General features: G+C 37.7%; 1 protein-coding gene across 8 annotated transcripts in view; it reads right to left on the bottom strand.

The window, feature by feature from the left end:
* MEIS2 (Meis homeobox 2) overlaps positions 1-23,067 on the bottom strand; it is a 209,469-nt gene that overhangs the window by 60,445 nt on the left and 125,957 nt on the right. The gene's annotated exons all lie outside the window — the stretch shown is intronic.

Genomic DNA, 23,067 nt, shown 5'->3' on the forward strand with positions numbered 1-23,067 from the left:
ATATCGTGTGTTAGAAAAATCTAGGCAGGGACAAGGATCCAAAAACCTGCAAAAACAGCCCCCCCCCCCCACGTTGTTCCTGCCACACTTTGGAGGGTCAGCAGTGAAAAGCAAAGGGTTTCAGTCCTTCAGTTTTGTGAGTCGGTCAGGGATGGAAAGCACTGTTGGGATGGCATCAGATTTTTGGTTATCTACAATCACTGCAGACTACTCAGAGACCTAGTGTCAGGGCCATTTTACCCCACTGCCTAGAACTCCTAGGTGAAGCCCTTCTCCTGTGTTATCTTTGTGAGATGGCCAACATGATCATCATTTCCTAGTTAACCTGAGGTTATTGACAGTAGAAGTTTGGGAGGCGAGATGGTATATAATCACTACTGTTCTTAGAAGCCACGGCAACTGATCCAATTACAGCAGAGTTTACTGACGGTATTTATGTTGACTCCTCTAAAGGATAGTGAGAGATGCATTCATTTTTACTGGTTACCACTCTGCATTAACATAATGGGTCACACACAATGACCACACCTCAAAGGGAGTCAATTATGTGCAATGCTTCATATAGAAATTGTACCTTTTACCTTATAGTATGGCGAGAAGAGAATGAAGCCATAGGGTTTCAGAGCTTTTTAATTCTTTACTTCCCATCACACCTCACAGACATTTGTACTGAACCACCCTCCCCCATCATCAACCACTTGCCCCCATCGTCCTGGATTCAAGGACTGTTATTTTAGAAGCATACATTCACTTTAAGAGACACTGTACTTGCATGTACATAATTATAAAACACGTCTCTAGAGAGGTCCCTGCTCTAAATTCACTGGTTTTCTTAAACCGAAAAGTAAACTTTTTTTTTTTTAATCCAGCATGTCAAAGTCGCTCATAAACTAGGAAGCCTTTGATATGATTTCCCATCAACATTATTAAAGGGCGACATTAAGAACAACAGAATATTCCATTTAGAGTATTGTAATCATTCCCGCATTTGAGAGAATGAATGTTTTTCAATCATCTAAAATTTTATTCTTCAGGTATTTCATCTTCTATAATGGTGTGCATTATCCAAAATGTGCACAATTACTTATTAGCAAACCCAAATGCCATTAGGTTAAACAAAATCCCTTGTGCAGCAAAAGGGGTTAACCAGATTTGTATTAATATAGAAGCCAGGCTTTTAATATTCTGCAAATGTTAACAAAGAAAGATGATAATGTTGAGTTAATATGGGTTAAGCATAAAATGAAAATAAATTTTTCTGATTGCGAGGTGTTGACACTTTTTTGGCTAGGGCCTCCAGCCTGTTCCTGAAAGCTGTGTAATTACAGAAGGCTTTTCCCCTCCTTCCCCCTCCTGCTTCAAGCCTACCCACATTAGTAATGACCCCTTCACTGCTTCAAAAACCACTAATGGTCTTCAGCACGGGCAAGAAAAATGAACAGGATAAATTGGAATCCACAGTCAGTAATTTGCATCCTATGAGGCTGCTTTGGCCACTCACACTCATTCCTGGCCATCAATCGTTGCCTGTCAGGTGCTGCACTCTGCCACCACGACAAATACTCCTTCTAACACTCTGATTCGTCCAAACAATGTAATTGTCCTCTATTCTCCTTTTGGTAATGGAGATAATGAATGACTACCCAAACAAGAAGGATTGCTCATCACAGACGCCTGGGTGGCTTCAAACTGGAAAAGGCCTAGGGTACAAATTTTAATTGACTGAAAACAGTGGCTGGGGGAAAATGACCAAAAACAATCCCCAGATCCTTCTTGTCATAGCATTTTTCCTACCAAACTCAAGGGAGGAGCACCTTTTGACTTTTGGTCCCTCTAAGATTTCGAACGCCTAGGTTTATAAATTATTTTCCCTATAATGAAATAGTTAATAGAAATGAATTCCACAAATAACAAAAATGAAAATAAGGACTCATCGCAAGAGTATATGGATATGCACTGGTCACGTCAACATCCAGTGTGTCGTTTCTTTATACAGTGTTTTCTTTCTGGCTTGTTTAGTCTTGCTCACTGTTTGATGTGTTTGCTCAAGGCAGGTCTGACAAAACATGGGCGCTGTGGTGTGTGTGTGTGTGTGTGTGTGTGAAAGAGAGGGGCAGAGGTGTGCACGCGCGCACACACACATATATACATGTACCTATATGCGTGCGCGTGCACACACACACACACACACACACACACACACAGAAGATTCATATGAAATTAAGGTTTAGGATGTTAAGGAAGTAGAAGAGTAGAAAGCTGATGTTAGTAGAAAGCCAGTTCTTTGAAGTATGACTGTAAATTCTGATCAAATAACAAGAATTCTTTCCAGTGTTCTAGTAGAAATTTAGTCCAATGACCACAAAATTACATAAACAGTACATTTTATCTTGGGAATCCCTGAGCAGTACTTTCACTATGAGAGCAGTTGCAAATTCCATCCACAATCATTAAAAAAATTGGGACCTTACCAAAATTCACCTTGCACAGATGGCTTTTTTTTTAATTAATAGGGAAGACCATAATAACTTTAACTTATTTAAATAACGTTCTGTGGTTTCTGAACATTCGTGATTCTATGCCCCTTTTATACATGGAGTGGACTGTTTATCTGGAAGTGTTCTGGCAGTCAGCCACTATATTTCTAAAATTAAAAAAGGGACGGAAAACAATCAGCTTTCAGAGGAATTGGAACCATGGCAATGTGTTTCGGATTAATTTACAAATATATGTATATATTTAAAGTCTAACTGTAGAACTAGAGAATTTCTACTACATGGTCTATCATACGCATTCTTCTACTTTATTAGAACAGACATCATATTGAAATAATAAACATGGGAAGCCTTCACTTCTTCTTTGATGTATATTACTAAATGTCTGACTGGCTCAAATTTAAAATAAACTTTGGTATGTTTGCACTTGAAAACTGGAAGTAGACCGCAAGCAATAATTTGTTGTCAGTTTCCATATTCTTGGACTAAAGCTATAGTTTAGTCTGTTCACTGTTGGGGGCCAACCCACTCTGGTCCAGTGGCCCAGAGGTGGCTCAATTTACTTTTAAGAACACACACGGTAACATAATAGCGACGATGATGATTCCCTTCATCAAGAAAGAACCAACATAGGTCAAAGTTTTTCACTTCTCAAAATAGTTCTAAAGCCACTGTTGAATAGAAGGGAGTCACAAAGATCCCCTTACTTTGAATATCAACGGACAAGTGTTCAAAAAGTTAATAAGACATGTATGGCTCACAACTCCATGGAGATAGAGCATTCTCCATGTAGAATATTTTTAATTGCCTCTTTATCTAAAGACTCATTTGAAGTTAAGATATTATATTTATTCAAGATGCTAACCTTAGCTAGAACTTCTCTCCCTCTCTCCTTTTAGGTTAACCTGGTTTATCAAGTACATGGAAATAGATCTGCAATCTCCTTAGAATACATCAGTGGAACAGATTTTGGGTGAAACCACTTAATAATCATTTTCTTTTGTGATTAACCTCTCTCCAATAATGTCCAAACTGGAAATGATTTGTCAGGAATTTTATTCTATGTTGAAAGGATTTATACCGGTTTAAAAACACTTGAAGGGCTATTTCTAATCATCTCATGAGTTAGAAGTACAGGATAAATGAAAATGGTAGTACTTAGAAGGGTAAAAAAATGGAAATAGCCTATCAACTAAACCATAGTTAAATAAAATGTGGGGTTCTCATGAAAAAGGTTTTCCCATATATGTTGAGTGAAAAAAGGAAACTATAGAACATGTATTATCAATTTTTTGTAAAACAGACACATGAATTCATAAACCAATTGAACATATCTTTCCTTGTAGTGAAAGATAAACATCTGGAATATTACACAGTGATAATGGTTCATGTTAGGTAGTCTAGGAGCTAAAGGCTTTTACTTTTTGTTTATAGATACCCTATACTGTCTCTGTGTGTACCGCTTCAAACAATTTTTTTAAATACAATAGGAATTTTAAAATTATAATTAATTTATTGTAATTTAATATACACTCTGCATTTAAAATTTTTTTTAATGTTTATTTTTGAGGGGGGAGGTGGGGGGGAGAGAGAGAGAGAGAGAGAGAGAGGGAGGGAGGGACACACAGAATCCAAAGCAGGCTGCAGGCTCTGAGCTGTCAGCACAGAGCCTGATGTGGGGCTCAAATTCATGAACCATGAGATCATGACCTGAGCCAAAGTCAGATGCTTAACCGACTGAGCCACCTGGGTGCTCCCACTCTGCATTTTTATCAACACCATAATAATTTAACATTTTTATTAAGCTGGCTATTCTTTCATGTTACAGTAACTGTCTGACTGGATAATTTTTCAAAGCAGAACATCTCTAGGACAAGTCCTACCTCTCGAGTCACTTTCCTACCCAATGAGTTTGACTCACTTGCTAGACTCTGAGGCTTACTGATGAGCTAGCTCTTTGAAGACCCACGTCCAATTTGTCAAATTACTTGTGTGATGATGTAATGCAACCATTAAGACAAATGACAGAGTAATTTGTTGAGCAGGGTCTTAGTCTGAGCAAACACTTGGAAATTGATCATTGTGATGACTGCCTCCTTTTCCTCAATCCCCTTCAAGACACCATTTACTCTATAGAATTAATCCAGTTGACTTAGATTTTGATGATGCCACTCATATATGGAACCTTCTAAGCAATTTTTCTAAGATAAACCATAAAACTGCATTTGGGTGGATATCCGTTATTGCTCTAGTACTGTGCTTCCTGAACTAGCGTACAAGTACACTGCCCCTGAATAAGTAAGTGCATTTTCCTGGAATGCCAAATTTGTTCAATGGCCATGAATTTAACATCTTTTTCTTATGTAAACAAAAATTCCTCTGCTCTGACTGAAATGTATATAACAAATACAATTCTGAGGTAAAACAAGAAATAATGAAGATATTTTAAAACCCATCACATCCTCACAACTGAAAGTAATCTCCTTTCTACTACATTCATGTTGCAATTTACTTGGCATTTATAAATTTTAGCTTTTCACGGTCATGTCTTATTTATATATCTTTTCTTCATTAAGTATAACTTTCTAAGGGCAGAGCTCTGGGCTTTTTAAACTTTTGTAATTCTCCCCACCTCCACCTGAGCATCTCTCAATATTTGTAGGAAAAATGAAAAAACAAACAAAACAGACATAAGTTCCCAGTCAAGCTGTTCTGTCACCTTGAATAAGACTGTAAAATATCTATAGAGATTATAATGGGTTGTAAAATATCTATAGAGATTATAGTAGTATAGTTTGTGATGGCTAATTCTGAATCTTAGTAATTCTCTCTCTCTCTCTCTCTCTCTCTCTCTCTCTCTCTCTCTCACACACACACACACACACACACACACACACACACCCTCAAATTGTCTGAGCTTCGAATCACTATCTCAGGAGGCAGTAAAAACCCTTCCCTCTTCCACTACCAAACTAACTTCCTGTTTTTCCCTGAAGCACTTCTATGTGAAACATGATGTACCTCTCACTTTGTGTTACTATTTGTAGATATCTGCATTTTCTGGGTGTCTTCTCCCTGTCTCCAGTTCTTGAGATCAGAACCGCAAAACAGTAGAGTAAAAAGGTCCTGTAGACAGAACTTTGGCCTGGCACCTAATTAATGTAGATGAGGAAACCAAGACTCACAGGTGTAAGTAACATATGCCAGGTCATAGAAACAGGCAGTGGTAAGAGAGGGGCTAACCACCTGCTGTCTTGACATTTGTGGCGGTCTTTCCCACTGTAACATTAAAGTTTTTCACTGAAGTATCCTTCCCCTTTATTTTGGTAATAGTAGTACCCTGATTTTTCTTTAGGCATATGTTCAGGGGTAGCCAAGCTACCAGGCTTAGTCAATCAACATAGTTAATCACTCTGGCTGCACTGAAAAGGAAACCCAAGTTAGGTTAATGGGTGTGGGTTGGGCTGTCAGTCAAAGGTGTTCTCTTTTCACTGGAGTTAGTCAGTAGAATATGTGTCTGGAGTCACTGATGCCATTGTTGCCACCACAATGGGAAAGCCTGACTGAGGATGAAGCCCAAGGAGACTAAAGTAGAGCCAATAAAGAACAGACTCCTGACATCATTTCTGCACTTGGATACAGCTCTACCTAAAGCCAGATCCTTTTACCTTTCAGTTACCTGAGCCAATAAATTAGTCCTGACTAATGCACATGGCATGACTTAGATTATCCGGAACGTTCTCAGTTTATTCTTTTACCCCCTCCAGCTAAAAATGATTATTACTAAAATAAAAAGAATAAAAAACAGGGAAGGAGGAGGAAGAAGAGGAAAGCAATCAACAATTTTGCTTCCATCTAGGCCTGCAGACTGACCAAATAGGACAGAACTCTTGAGGATTTGGGAATTAAAAAAAAGTTTATCAGACTTCTGATCCCAATAAGTTAAAAAATGACCTAATTTAGAAGACAGACGTTTAAGCATGCAATGTATATAAAACCCAGAACTTTAAAAAATCTAAATGAGAAAAGTATAAGGGTGAGTTCTTACATTGTTTCTAAAATGACCAGAGAGTAAATTTCAGTATATTTCTTGTGTAAAGTTGAAACTCTTAAGGGACATGATAGAAATTTACTAATCAAAATACCCGAGACTCAAAAACCTTACAGGAACCAAAAGGCTATGATGATGAAAAATGACACAATAACTTTCACATTTCATTTCAGCAAAATTCTCTGCTGCTGAAAGAGAATGCATTTCACAAAATTCCCTTCCATTCCCATGAATCTGGCATGTCCATCATGGCCAGTCTAAACACTGGATCCAGTGGAAAATCCTCTCCAGCCAGAAGTAGTCGCTTTCTCTAAAAATTTCACAGTGCTTTCTCTCCTTCTCTCTTGTGTTTTTACTCCACATTGTGTTTTATGTATGTCAGGGTACTTGTGTTATATCCTTCACTGGATGGCAAATCATTTGAAGACACAGTTCAGAATTGAAAGCACTTAGTGCGATGTTTCCCACATAATAGCTGCTCAATACATCCTTGTTTGTGATGCATTCCTTCTGAAATTTATAATGTTTTCTACTAGAAAGGACTGATGGTACTACGTATATGATGCATAAATACCCAGACACAAACAGAAAGATTCAGATAGACATTTAACTGTTTTTACTGACACAATATTTGGATATCTGAAGACATCTACTAAATTTTTCAGTTTTCATCCAGATGTTTGGTGTCATGGACACACAGATTTCAGATTTAAATTAGTTGGGCTTTTCTTTTTTTTTTTTTTTTTTTAATGCCATGTGCATATCTGGGATGAAGAAAACATGGCTATTTCAGGAGATTCATTTCCATTTGAGTTCACATAGAGGTAAGTAGATTGAATAATAATAATAATGTTTAAAGTCAGAAACTGTTTGAGAGATTTTTAATAATAGCCAGACCTTAAGAGGTGAACCATGGTTGATATTTAGAGCCATGGTAGGAAGGTCTCATTAAAAAGAGCAAAAAAAGAAAACCACTCACCGTCCTGTAGATGAGCTAAAAGAATACTGAATGAGCCTGCTGGATTATGATTCAGAGATTTTAGGAACAGTTTTTAAATTTATTATTATCAAGATACAGATAAAATAAAACAGTGAAGAAGGAATTTCTTATGAAACCAAAGTTAATGACAGAAAGACAAAATAACCTAAGAGTCTTGGGACAAAGAAGGAACATTTTTTGCATCTTCAAGAAATGTTACATACACATATTCTAATGGTATGGAGGGAGTTCATATGAGCATGAAATTACGTGAAGGTTAAATGCCACCAACACCCATACTACTTCTAAACTTCCAAAAAGACATAAAAAAGTATCAGAAAAACATATTATAAGACATTTGCAGGTAGGAGTCAGAGTTTTAAGCACAATGAATATCATCATTTTTCTATTGATGGAGATTTTAAAGCTGTGCGCAGTCTTATTTTGAAAATAACGGAAATATGTTCCGAAGGCTAGAGAAAGATAATTTTTATTTAACATTTGTTAGGACGCTCCCATGAGCTGCTTGGCCATGCGTATTACACTGCCTACATGGCTGATGGGCAATCTTACCAAATGAGCCAAAGGCCACAAATAAGGCCTTGACTCATTTAACGATCATTTCACATTTCCACACTATGACCAAATTAATATTTTATGGGACTACTCAGTTCTATAGCCAGACCACTTTTCCAAAAAATTGAATTTTGTGCTTATTTATTTTATGGATCATTTGTTGAAAGAGATTTCAAAACAGGTTTAGGCTATTTAGATTTTTCAGTGAACTGCAAAAGAAAAACAGACTCACAGTTTTAGAAACTAGAAAGGACAGGAGAGTCACCTCATTCAAACCTTCTTATTTTGTGTCTAACAAAACTGAGGTCAACTGAGGAGAAGGGGCCTGCCTAAACCTTGTTGTTGGCCTGGCCTCCTGCTTTTTTAAGATGTTTCCCTAGCAAGAAAAAATTTCATGCTTACATAATGTCAAAGAACATTTTATTTCTAAACATTTTTTTTAATGATTATTAATTTTTGAAAGAGTGCACGGGCACACCCATGCAGACACACACAGACACACACAGACACACGTGTGCACCAGTAGGGGAGGGACAGGGACAGAGGGAGACATAGTATCCAAAGCAGGCCCCAGGCTCTAAGCTGTCAGCACAGAGCCCAACGCAAGGCTCCAACTCATGAACTGTGAGATCATGACCTGAGCCAGCGTCAGAGGCGTAACAGACTGAGCCACCCAGGTGCCCCTGGGACATCTTATTTCTACCTATGAATTGTAGATACCAATAGCCAGATTTTATACTGTAAGCTACTTAACACCCATATTCTGTATGTTTGCATATCACCCTAAATTTCCCCATTCGCCACACTACTGCCTTGCAAATACTCGCTGGTCTGTCTCTCTCATTGGACTCGATGCTCCTTGAGAGTAGAGACAAGCGACACACATTTTACCTCCAGAATCTAGCTCACTGCCTAGCATGCAAGAGGCATCACACACTCAGTCTCTCTCTCAAAACAAAAAAACAAAAGACAAAACTAAAAAAAAAAACCTTTAAAAATTAAAAAAAAGCAACTCATTAAAAAACAAACAAAAAACTCTGCATGTTGAATTAGTCAAGTTTGAGGATGCAAACAAGTAAATTCTTTGCAACCTAGAAATGCTAGTTTGAAATGAGAGAGGTCGGTTGAGGTGAAAGCTGAGGAGCAAATGAGAAGAGAGATTTAAGGAAGGAGACACTCAAAGAGGCAAATAATACCAACATTTTATGGCCTCAAACATGAAACAGGGAAAACCAGCTCTCATTTAAATGTTATTTATTTTTGAGAGGGTGGAGGGGCAAAGCGGGGGCAGGGGAGGGGGGGGGAGAGAGGGAGAGAGAGAGAGAGAGAGAGAGAGAGAGAGAGAAGATCCAAAACAAGCTCTGTGCTGTCAGCAGAGAGCCCGATGTGGGGGCTCAAACTCATGAACCGTGAGATCATGACCTGAGCCGAAGGTGGATGCTTAACTGACTGAGCCATCCAGGTGCCCCCGGCTCTTATATAAAACAGCAGTAAAATTTCTATATGTAGAGAACGGAGCAGAAATTGGCAAATTCAGATGGTGACACTAAGAAGCTGTGGAAAAGAAATAAGTCCATGGGACTTTTCATTAACATTTAGTATCTCACCTTGTTAAAAAGGCTAAGGGGTTGCTTTAAAACAAGGATCTGAAGTATTTGGCAGAGAGTTATATAATGTCTAGACAACGGAGATACTTGTATCTAATCTTATGACAACAATCCTACTTATTAACAGGTCCAGACACAGTGCCATATGAGACTGAGTTAGAAGGAAATGAAGATTAGTGATTAGTCCGTTACATTTCTCTAATAACATGAAAAAAAGTATGGATAAAAAAGTGGGGTAAAGTTTACAAGCTATGATAAATAATTCCAGTATGTTTAGTCTAATTTTATTTGCACGGCCCATGCTATAAATAATTTTGTCTGATTTACCTTAAGAATGTACTGAAAGTCCAATTTGACAAGAGAAAGCTACCAGAGACTTAAAGAGGAAGTTGTTGTTTAAAGAAACTGAGGATTATCTTTTTTTCAAAAAGGTTATTATCTCTAGAGTAAGCAATGGAAATGTTTTGGATATTATCTTCTTTGCTCATCTCAAAGTATAGGATAAGAGCATGGGGTTAATGATAAGTTAAAAAGTCATAAAAATAAGAAGAGAGTAGCTTTAAAGGAATGACTTCTTGTGATGGGCAGTTGTGGTTAAAAAGAGAACCATAGGGGCACCTGGGTGGCTCAGTCGGTTGAGTGTCCGACTTGGGCTCAGGTCATGATCTCGCAGTCTGTGAGTTCAAGCCCCGCGTCAGGCTCTGTGCTGACAGCTCGAAGCCTGGAGCCTGCTTCGGATTCTGTGTCTATCTCTCTCTGCCCCTCCCCCGCTCATGCTCTGTCTCTGTCAAAAATAAATAAACAATAAATAAATAAATAGATAGATAGATAGATAGAATGAACCCTAATAGTGACCATTTCTTATACCACATTATGGAGAAGGCTTCAATCACGGTGGCTATGAGGAATCAGAACTCCTTAATAAGAGTTAATTCTTTCATTTTACAGTTCACCACGATAAACACACTAACGTGTTGAACACTGGCATTAGAAACTTGGTTCAGGAGTTCCAAACTGGCCTCTTTTCGTAACATATTCATGAGCATTGGATACAACTATATACGTAGCTGTATACTCTAAAAAAGGGAGGCAGGTGGGCTACAAAAAAAAAAAACACCAAAAAACCTTGACTTTTTTCCTGTTTAAATATAACCCCGTGTTCTTAAATGTTTTGGAATTTATGTGATTTTTGAGAACATGGGAGAAAGATCCTTATCAGTCTGTCCATGGAATATGAAAAAATCAAAGATATTACCCAAGTGTTTTCCTTAGGTACCCACTGCACTAGTAAATAAAGCAACCAACTCATACCATAATAAGAAAACTCTTAACTGGGCCATCAAAAAAGGTCAGTTAGCGGTAATTATTTTGGAATTCCCCACAGTTTTATCTTATCAATTTGTTTTTCCTTCCCTTTTTTAAAGCAGCCTGTTTAGTGAAAGTTAACTGAATCAAGATGGAGACACAACAAAACTGAATCAAGATGGAGACACAACAAGGTACTGCCACATTTATCTGTCTTTGTGCATATACTGGCCCATTACTATTTCACCTTGACTTTATTTTTTTTTAAGTTTATTTTATTTTATTTTATTTTATTTTGAGAGACAGGGAGAGAGAGAGAATAAGCGGGGGGGGGGGGGGGAGAGAGAGAGAGAGAAAAGACAGAATCCCAAATAGGCCCTGCACTGTCAGCACAGGGCCCCCCACATGGGGCTCAAACTCACACACCAGGAGATCATGACCTGAACTGAGATCAAGAGTTGGACACTTAATCTACTGAGCCACCCAGGTGCCCCTCACCTAAACTTCAAAACACACAAATACTTTAAATAAAAAGTGTTTCTAAGATGAAAACAATCACTTTGTGAATTTCCAACTTGTGTTTAGAGTAAATCAACTCATCAGTAAATAGAACACCTTTAAAATGTCTTTCAACATACTTATGAAGATGCTGCTTCTCGTAATTATAGAAGATCGTCAACTATCTAATAATCCATGTCATAACCAAACAAAATGAAGAAATATATATATACATATGACTCTTCATGACTCTGGATATTTATTGAATAAACATTCACTCATTCAAGATAAAAGTGATTAAATATTGAAATATCAAATCATTTGATAGTATTTCACCTTTTACCACCATAATTAAGTGCTATGCTGAGTAAATCCAAATGAATTAGAAACTTATGAACCAAAAGAAAATATAGACACAAAAATTAAAAGTTTTCATGGCAAAACAATGAGAATATATGCTAATATTATTTATAGCTTACTTAAATATTATACATGGCTACTTTATTCCTAACTTGGACAGTAAATTAGAAAATACTGAGAAAAGGTTACTCGTGGCTTGGGTAGCCAGGCTGACCTCAGCAGAAAGTGTTTTTCTAATTAACTCTCTACTATGTTTTTATCTGCTCATCAATTTGGATAAAAGAGGAATGGAATAATGAGGAACATATTAAAAATATGTATATGTGAAATTATTGCATTGGCTATGTATTTTTGAATCTATTAAGTGATAAGATTTTATAGAAAGCAATAGCTTTCTTATGTTCTTATTCCTTATTCCTCTTGATATGTACCTTAGAAATTGATAACATAACTTTATAATCTCAGGAAAAAATATTTTTATTTTTGCATAAAAATATTTCTTACAAGGATTTCAGAAGCCCCCAAAAATGGCTGTCTCCATAAAAATTGGACTTTAAAAGGACAAACCATTAATGTAGCTGAATTCAACTAGTATGAACTGGTAGGGCCACCATCTGTTTTTAATGCATTGAGCATACATTCTGACTGCTGGTGACTGTTCAGTAGTTTGGATATCACCCTTGACTTTTCTACATGATGGGCAGAACCCTCTAACATTTCTGATACCTGCTTGGCATGTTGTATCTTTGGCAGATAAACTTAAGTTTGACCTATTTTCTACCATAATACAAAGAGCATAAATTTAATTTATTTCAATTTAATTTAATTTTATTATTTTTAAAGAGTATAAGTATTTTAGCACAAGGTGAGTTGACCAGTTGACCCTAAGAGCATGGTAAGCTTTTCATTTGAAACAGGGTAGTTTGAGGTAAAGTCTGAAGGTACCTTCACTACTCGTGTGTTCTGGACTAAATCATATGCATTATTTAAATACCTAAAAAAATTAAATACTCTTATTTGAGTAATTGGAAATATACCCTCATAGCAACATAAGCTGAGTGGGTTTAGTTTTCAAAGAAGTTAAAACACTTAAGGATTGCCACATGGCAAGAAATAAGACACAAATGGCCTTTAGATTCTAGCAGAAAATCATTAAGGAAATACAAGGTTATTATTCTTATGTATATACCATAGAAGTGTTGATTACACTTTATCTAAATACATATATTTTCTGAGAGAGAGAGAAGAGAGGGCAAGAGATAAGTAGGAGGAACCAAAAATTATCTCAAAGAGGTCAAAAGTACGGATAGAAATCACCATCCAACTTATATCTCTGTGTCCCCATACAAAATCATGACCTGGATTTGGCCTGAATATTGGAGAAAACTAGACTAACCAACTCTCCTCCTTTGAGGAGTACCAGATGAAAATCAGTGTCCATTTACCATCAAGTCTGACTTGGCAGAAACTAAAGGAAAGCCTTTTCAATGCAGGTATCTGAACATTTAAAATTTTCATACAGTATACAATACAAGAAAGAAATTCAGGGGGAAAAAGGTATTAACCGCTACTTTATAAGGCCTTCATCTTTTATTCTAACCTAACCAGACAATTTTGAAATGGTCTGAGAATATACTGTTATAAAGAAGGTGTAGACCTAGGTGCATTTTTATCATGATGATATTTGTACCATTCTATAAACAAGGATGGATCACTGCCAGATCCTGGATTCAATATGTAAGAGGTCAAGCATCTAAAGGGGCATCTGGGTGGCTCAGTTGGTTAAACGTCCAACTTTGGCTCAGGTCACCATCTCACAGTTTGTGACTTAGAGCCCTGCATCAGTCTCTGTGCTGACAGCTCAGAGCCTGGAGCCTGCTTTGGATTCTGTGCCTCCCTTTCTCTCTGCCCTTCCCCTGCTCCTGCTCTGTCTCTGTCTCAAAAATATATAAACATTAAAAAAAAAAAGAGGTCAGGCATCTAGAGCAATGGAAAAACAGAGATTGAGACTGGTATTTTGACATCTGACTGGTTATGTTCTCTTTTCTCTTCCTTGAGCTCCTGAGTACATTCTCTCCTTTCATTTTAAGTGACTGACATGCTAAAGATGTTACAGAACTTAGAACCACCCTCTGGAGACATTACTTTTTTAAACTCCTCGGACATTTGTGAATAAAATTTATAGCAAGTATAAATATTGTAAATTGAATCGCTAAGGGAGTTTGCTCTTTGCTGAAGTGCGTTCTTTCATAAGCTAAATAATGTTCTTGCAAAGCAATTAATACCCTCAGTGGAGTAATGCTCTTCTAATTTTTTATGAACAAATTTAGATGTTTACAAGAAGTGCCATATGAAACATTCTGATGGATTTATTTGAATTTGCACTTCTGTGTTTTGTTCACTGCTATATGCCCAGCTTCTAGAAAAGCACTTGGAAGCACAGTACAAGCTCAATAAATAATTGGTAAATGAATAAATGAATGAATACGTTCCAAGGCCTGACCTGAGACTAAAGCATGGAGTATCTCATTTCAAGTGCACGAGGGAAGCAGGAGAAATATCAGTGTTTAGGCTTTTACCTTTTCACATTAGAAGTTAGAGCCACTCGGTTGGGAGGGGCTAACTCGTATGGGAAGTTTCTGCATGCTACAGATTTAAAAGCATACACTCTCTATCAATTTGTTTACACTATTGCAAATCAAAACTGCTTTTTTCCCACAAGGAATTAGATATTTCTAGGCCCATAGTGACAAAGACATGGGGGAAAATACCTGTAGAAAGCCCCACAGAACTTATAACAATAGCCTAGGCAGAAGTATATGACTGTCATATTAAGTCAGTAACACTTTCCATGAGTTAATGTCCTAGTGGATAAACATTTGAATTTAAAGTGTAGATACATTTTGGAAACACTCAACCGACTCAGGAAACACATGTGTTTTGGTGCCATCAGGTCACACTTCAGGTGGTGCCCTGGGAAATTTTTTGGAAAACACTGGTAGAAATAGGTTGGAAGGAAAGAGATAGAGCACATAAATCCGTTAGCAATTGCATTTATAGCTCTTCCCATCTGTCATTTGCAAAGCATTTTTCTAATATTAGCTGCTGAAGTTGTAAGTACACATGCCTTACATCCATTGTCTCATCTCACTTGGTGACGGTCAAGAACTGAACGCAGAAACTGTGACTTATCACTTGTTTGTGGTCCAGGCAGAAATAAAGGCAAAGACTTCAGCCCTGAGTTCTCAATTTCCTTCCTTGTGCTGAAAACCTATGAGGCCAACTCTTTCCTGGGAATAACATTTTGCCTTTTAAGAGCATCTCCACTCTTATTCTTCACATCAATTACAGAAAAAGCGTAGGAGATGGACAGTGTTGGAGCTACCTATTGTAACATAACCCATTGCACTGAAGATTGGCTTATGCCAACACAAGGCAAGAAAGCCCAGCTTACAGAAAGAAATAATCATGTGACGTTAGCAAGATTTGATGAATTCTATCAGGTAGACAGTTGTCATCAAAATCATGCAACGCAATGGATTTCTAAGCTCTCTGTCTTAGTTTTACCTAAGCAGAATGATTTTGTAGTTTTAACTAAACTCCTATTTCCTTATATCTCCAGGATGTGTCTTTACAGTGCCTGCTCTTGGCAAAGACAGACAAGTGGCCCAGATCATTTAACAAAATTGTCTGAAGAAATTAATAGCCATAATTTTAGGATGAGTATGAGAGTTCTAAATAGTTCCACCATTAAATCAGTTATTTTAAACTTTCAAATGCATATGTACCTCCCATGGGAACATAAGCTCCTTGAGGACAGGAAACTTGAAAAAGACGATCAGAAAACGTTAACTGAATGAATCTTGTCCATACCCAGGCTACACTTGCACCTGTGCAAGAGTTAGGAATCTGGAAAGGTCTAGTGGCTAAAGTCTGCAACACGCTTCTAGAGTGACCAAAAGACTAGTCACTCAAATGAGAAACAGGTTTGGCAAGTCAAGGGAAAAGGAGGTTATAATTACTCATGCACCAAAATTAAAAAAATAAAAAAATAAAAAACTTATACAGAAATTCAGGACATATCTCACAAGGGGAAGAAGAAACTAAAAAAATTTAGCAGACAAAGCCAGCCTATACAAATTAGAATAATATATGCACAAATCTCTGGAGAAACTCTATTATATCACAATTAATGCAGAGACTGCAATCAAGCCAGGCTAATTTCAATAGATTCCAAGTTTTGAACAGTTCCTAGACTATCCAAGTGGGAATTTGGCCAGGATGCCGGGGTTAATAATTCATTTTGAGAGAGGCTAATTCTTTGGGAAGCAGCCCACTCTGCAGGAGGAAGCATTTGGCCCAAGTGAGCAAATTTGCTCTTCGAGATCACCCTTTATTAGCTCCACAAGACACCTTTCTTTGTTTTGGGGGGAGGGTCATTTTACTTTCTTATACATATAGCAATATTTATCATGTTTTCAATAAATACATGTAAAAATCAGAGAAATGGTTCAAGCATATACATTGAATGTTTGGGTTCTTAAAGAACAATTTTTACACCAACTTTCGATTACCACGATAGGAGTATAGGGTTGTCGGAAGAATACTGTGGCAAAGTGTACAGGCTCTGGAATCAGACAGTCCTGGCTTTTAATCTTGGCTCCAAACTGTGAAACTTTGAAGAGGCTACTGAATCACTCTAGGATTCAGGTTCTTCACTCATAAAATAGGAAAATTAATGGTGCCTACCTCATAGGGGTCTTATGAGGTTTAAATAAGTCATTTGTTAATTGAACAAACAATTATCGACTGCCAGAAACTGTTATAGGCACTATGAATACAGTAGTAAACAGACAAGACAAATCCCTGATCTCATGGAATTTATGTTCTGATAGGGAATATTGGCAATAAACAAAAAACACATAATTTGCCTGGAGCTAAGTTTTATGAAGAAAAACTTCATCAAGGTCATTTCTGCACCGAAATAGAAAGTGACTGGGGACGCTGATCTTTGATGTAGGGTAGTGAGGGAGATCATTTTGAGAAGGTAACATTTCAGCAGAGACTTGAGTGAAGGCAGAGCTAGCCAGAAGGCAGGAGAGCAAGGAGACCAGTCCTAAAGCACAGTGAGGGGGGGCTGCATGGAAGGATGGGGACAGAGAAGCCGGTGTCAGACCAGGTCAGGTCTTGTGGGTCTTCTTAAGGACTGAAGTATTAATGTGGCATCTGGCACAAAACTGAGCACGTAACATAGCAGCTATTTATTCATATTGGGTAAATCATACTGGGTCAGAATCATAAATCATATTGGGTCAGAATCTTTTGTTTCCATTGCACTGCTATGTAGCTGGAGTTTTTCCCCATTAATTCTCTTATCCTAACATAGCAGATTCCTAACTGATAACACATTTTAAATTCTCCTGAATATCACCAGTGTTTCTAAATACAAATGTTTTCTGTGATGTGTGATTATTCAGCATCTTATTTACCTGTTAATGGGTCTTAAAAGTGATGAATTCTTTAAAGGCATTTTGGTTAAGGTGAGAACAGGTACACAAAAAAAAGATAACTGGGACATGCTAAGTAGGGAGACGAAATAATACGGCACATCTTTTTTGTTTTCCGCAAGGACACCAGAATTTGGGTGTTACTTCCTACTTGGCTGACTCAGAAGGAAATCTTTCATTGGTCTTCATGTCTCTAGATGTGATTACAATTAAGCCCCAGCAGTCACCACCAGCATCCACACGGGTTACTTCATGAAACATTCATACCTTCCCCAAAACCTGCGCGGCTCCATGTCATCAAAAACCAGATTCTTGGCCTGCATTTGAAGGTCTTTTACATTATGGCTCCAACCTGTCTTTCATCCCACTTCTCTAGAATACAGATGTAAAATCCTACCTGAACCATCCGGGCTTCCCTGTGCATTTATTTCTATATTACTGCCATCAAAACATTGACCATAGGGTAAATATTTCAAACGCTCTCCCTTATTTTAGTCTCTCTTCTGATATATATATATATATATATATATATATATATATATATATACATATATATATATATGTATATATATACATATACATATACATATATATGTATACATATATACATATACATACATATACATATATATACATACATATATATATACACATACATACACATACACATATGCCTATGTTTCTCAGCTCTTCTGTGTCTATCTCTCTTCCCCATGAATTGAGCAGGGCCATGTAAGTAGTTCCATACAAATGACTGTGATTGAGGGGATACAGGCTATTTGGGGGCTAAAGAATTCACCTGCTGATGTGCCAGGCCCTTTCTCTTGCTGATGCAATGGGAGTACTTGTTGAGATGTACATTTCCACAAAATGGAAAGACCCTCACAGGATAAGTCTGTATATGGAGGACAGCTGCCTCAGAGAGTGGCATGAACTCATCACTGACTTTGAGTGCCCAAGAAATAAAGTCTTCTCATGTTAAGCCACTGAGATTCTGGTGCTATTTGTTGAGGCAGCATTAACAGCCCATTCTGATTGGTATACCATTATTCAAGATCTTCTTCTGCACTCCTTTGAAGTGATTCTACCTCTCTTCTCTTAAAAAAGTGATTCTACCTTCTCTTCTCATATGGAAAAATGTTTATTTTTTAGATGCGGCTAAGTAGTTGCTTTGTAGGAAGAATCAACGCTATTGAAAAGGATCTTGGATAGCGGCGCCTGGGTGGCGCAGTCGGTTAAGCGTCCGACTTCAGCCAGGTCACGATCTCGCGGTCCGTGAGTTCGAGCCCCGCGTCAGGCTCTGGGCTGATGGCTCGGAGCCTGGAGCCTGTTTCCGATTCTGTGTCTCCCTCTCTCTCTGCCCCTCCCCCGTTCATGCTCTGTCTCTCTCTGTCCCAAAAATAAATAAATTAAAAAAAAAAAACGTTGGAAAAAAAGAAAAGGATCTTGGATAAACTTGGAAGTTAGGAAATGGAGGTTAAAATGACTCCCTCAGGCTGGAATTCTAGTGGCCAGGAACTATTCAGCCTAATGAAAGGCTGACAAGCCCTGTTGAGAGCTGCCTGGGAAAAGAGATGGAGAGATGAGTAAGGTTAAGGGGTGATACTTGGAGATGAGATGGGTAAAAGGGAATTTTTCAAGTGGCACTTCCCCATGTCACTGCCAATCTGTAGTAAAACCAGAGAATGCAAAACTCCTCATGTGGTTCAATTTCTTCAAGAAGCTGATGAAGTGGCTGAGTTTTGCTTCAAGTTTATGTCAGGTTAAAACAGAGGCACTTGAATGGTCAAAGGAATCAGCTGATATCTCGGTCACACTTCATTTATTATAAGCAAGGAGGAGAGATCATATACCTCCTTGGATTATAGGTATTGGGGGGGCCTTGACTCCCCAACAAGAGAGTGAGATTCTCAACAAAAGGACCCAGATTTCACACGTCTCTATTCTGTGTGTGCTGAACCCAGAACTTTATAATCGAGAACCCCAGTAAAAATGGGCCAAGTGAATAGGTGAGCACTACAGATCCAAACCAGTCCCCTTCATTTTGTTTTCTCATACCAAAATGTGTAACTTACTCTTCTATTTTAATTTTCTGCTAGAGACATTTTCAGAATAGTCTATGATATTTCAGTCATTTCAATTTGTAAGTGGTGGCAAATATTTTAAGTCCTTATCAGCACAACCTTGCTAATTAGACATTGTTATATTTATTCTCTTAATCTGCACTCTTAGCTGCATTTAATGATCTGAATTTTGTCAGCATGAAGAGAAAGAGCTTCCACAAAGGGTGAGAATTGGGAGGAAGTGTAGATAAAAATGAATTTCACTATCTCACTTCCAGTTTATCTTCCCTGTCATCAACATTAAAGTCCTGTTTTTGTCTCTTCAGAAAACCACATGACATTTGAGAATCTTCTCCTCTACTGCACAAATTTCAGAACCATCTGGAATACCTTCCTCCCTTCCTTCTCTCCACCTCCCTGATCGTCCATCCTTTCCTTCCAACGTGAAAGTGTTTTTTTTTCCTTATTTGGCTTCCTCTTCTTATGCTTCTGAGCTCTTTAATTTTATCTTAATTCTTTGGTTACTTTGGAATCACTTATGTGAAGACAAACTTACACATACACAGGAGAGTTTGAAATAAATAATACTTGGAGATAAATCCTCTGTGGTATACATCAAAATAAACTTTTCTCACTTTTAATTCCATATATTAATGAGAAGGTAAAAGGGCAAAGATAATCAAGCTAGTACATCCCAGTACACGAGAAAGTTAGTAAATTGGGGCTCTCCATCAGGGAGACTTATATCTGCATAAAAATTAGTGAATTAAACTCACACCTATAATCTTTGAAGGTCTTATAACGAAAAAAAGGTAAACTTCAGGTTTTTATGATGTAATACTTGAACTTTTTTTTGGCCTATTTTTGTAAAAGAAAAAACAAGGTATAGATTTAAAACAATGATACATGGCCTTCTTCAAATATTTCTTTTACGGGTCAGAGCTGATGAACTGAAGATTACTGACAGAGACTCTATCATAATAACCTACATATACACCCAGTCAAGTTTATAAAGAATAAGCTCCTGGTGGGGCGCCTGGGTGGCTCAGTCGGTTGAGCGGCCGACTTCGGCTCAAGTCATGATCTCGCGGTCCGTGAGTTTGAGCCCCGCGTCGGGCTCTGTGCTGACAGGTCGGAACCTGGAGCCTGTTTCAGATTCTGTGTCTCCCTCTCTCTCTGACCCTCCCCCATTCATGCTCTGTCTCTCTCTGTCTCAAAAGTAAATAAACATTAAAAAAAATTAAAAAAAAAAAAAGAATGAGCTCCTGGTTAAAATCCTTGAATAGAATAATAGCTTCGTTTCAAAGTGCAAACATTTAAATGTGTGTGTGTGTGTGTGTCGTGCACACACACACACGCACACATACGTTCTCACTGCAGCAAATTAGAGATGCTCACAATTTAACAGATATGGATTTCAACAGGGCCTTTGCTATGCAAATTAGCGGAAGTGTCCACGTTACCGTCCCCAACACAGTGCAAGGAAAAGTGACTCCTCACCCAGACAAGGGGCTTCTGACACTTGTCTTTATTGCCCTGTCATAAATTCATAAAGGGATGTCTGCTGTAACAGTTGGCAAGTTCACTGCATAAACATCAACACCAATTTAATGACTTGTGTACACATCGTAAACTAGAGAATCTTTATACAAAGAAATCAGATAAATCAAACATGAGCAGAGGCTTGGGGAAAGCAATTAAAGCTTTAAGTTAAGGTGGCTGTAGGAGGGCACTGTATCACATCACAGCAGATAATAGAAAATGTGTTAACGCCACTACAGTATGTGTAATTAAATTAATTAGTAATATTAAATGTGTTTAAAGCAACATCCCATCAACAGATAAGATAAATAGATAAGAGCAGATACATAGTGCAGGAACATTTAAAATTTTAATTTTCCCATTTTATGTGTTCAAAGATAGGCAAAACCCCCCTCAAACTTCCTAGGAAGTTGATAAAAATAAAATAGGGAGGGGATGTGAAGTTGATTTACTTGCCTCAAGCTAGTAATAGAAAAAAGGAATAGTCGGAACATAAAAACCTCTCTGGCCATATTTCATTTCCTATAGCATATTGAAATGTTTTGGTGCCAACCCATTTCATGCGAATACCTCAAAGGCCGGTATAAAGTACCTTCAAGGTACGTTGCTGTCTGAGCAAGTATTTGCAGCCAATCCCTAAGAAATGCTTAAGCATCACCTGGTAATACAAGTTTTAAAATTATTTTTAAAACATCCAAGGAGATTTTTGCTGAACAAAAATTAGATTGCTTATATGCCAAAGCTCTTCATCAGCTGAAAGCTGGAAGCTAAATTTGGCCATAAGAAACTGGCTTGGAACTTTAGAAGTTCTGGGGCCAGATTCAGCCCTGTATAACTTGTATGCCTTGTTACATAGAGAAAAAAAAAACAGGTCTGTTCCAGTGATGGCAAGACTTCCATTTATTCATCTCAAAAGCAATAAGATCCTAGAATGGAGCCTCTATAATACAAAATGCTTTTAAGTTCTCCCTGAGGGGAACACAATATACACAATTTATGTAAAAAGAAGAAAAATGAAAGCTAAGTATTCCAGTTAAGGGTCAGAAATCAATATTTCTTTAACAGCCCAAGCAACATGCATTACTCTTAATACAAATACTTAGGAGACTTTACGTCCTCCATAAAGGGGGATTTCCATATAATTGGGGTTGAAAGTGGCAGAATATGCTCTCCCAACTTAGTTTCTGTTGCTGAAAAATGAAAAAGAAATATATTTGGACAACATTTCACTGATCCTGTCATCCTTGGTTAAAATTTCTTACCTAAATGTCCTAAGTGTGGAACAACAGGTAACTACATTTTAATACATCTCAATGGAATTGACAAAGACATTTCAATATCAATATAAAGACCATGCAGAAAGAGGAAAAAAAAAATGAACATAAAATTAATTGTACTGAGATAATGAGAATGTGGCTTTTTTGGGGGGGGGGCAAATTTTTTCATGGTGTTGTATTATGCTGTTAACAGAAAGTTTTTAAAAAAAAAATCTTGGGGCGCCTGGGTGGCTCAGTCGGTTAAGTGGCCGACTTTGGCTCAGGTCATGATCTCGTGGTCCGTGGGTTCGAGCCCCGCGTCGGGCTCTGTGCTGACAGCTCAGAGCCTGGAGCCTGTTTCAGACTCTGTGTCTCCCTCTCTCTGACCCTCCCCCGTTCATGCTCTGTCTCTCCCTGTCTCAAAAATAAATAAAACATTTTGAAAAAAATAAAAAAATAAATAAGTAAATAAAAAGAAAATCTTCTGTTCATCTCAGTAGCAAATGAAAGTTATGATAAGATATAGTAGGTAGACAATGGACCTTAAGAAATAAAAGTGTAAGTAGAAGGACTGAGTTTATAAAAGTATATACACCCTAATTAGTTTCTGAGCATTCCCTTTGGCCCTCCTCCAATCTACTCCATCCTGGGAGTCAGAATCATCACTGCAGAAGACTGATAGATCTTGCCACTCTACTGCTCCACATGCTTCAGTGGCTTTCCATTGCTTTCAGGCCAGAGATCAAAATGTTTATCTGGTGGCTTCAATTTTACCAGACGATCTGGGGGGAAGCCTCCAATTGCTTTCTCCCCTCCATCCACACTACC

This window comes from Puma concolor, chromosome B3, assembly GCF_028749965.1.
Source record: "Puma concolor isolate L17-30 chromosome B3, mPumCon1.1.hap2, whole genome shotgun sequence".
In the NCBI taxonomy this organism is placed as follows: domain Eukaryota; kingdom Metazoa; phylum Chordata; class Mammalia; order Carnivora; family Felidae; genus Puma; species Puma concolor.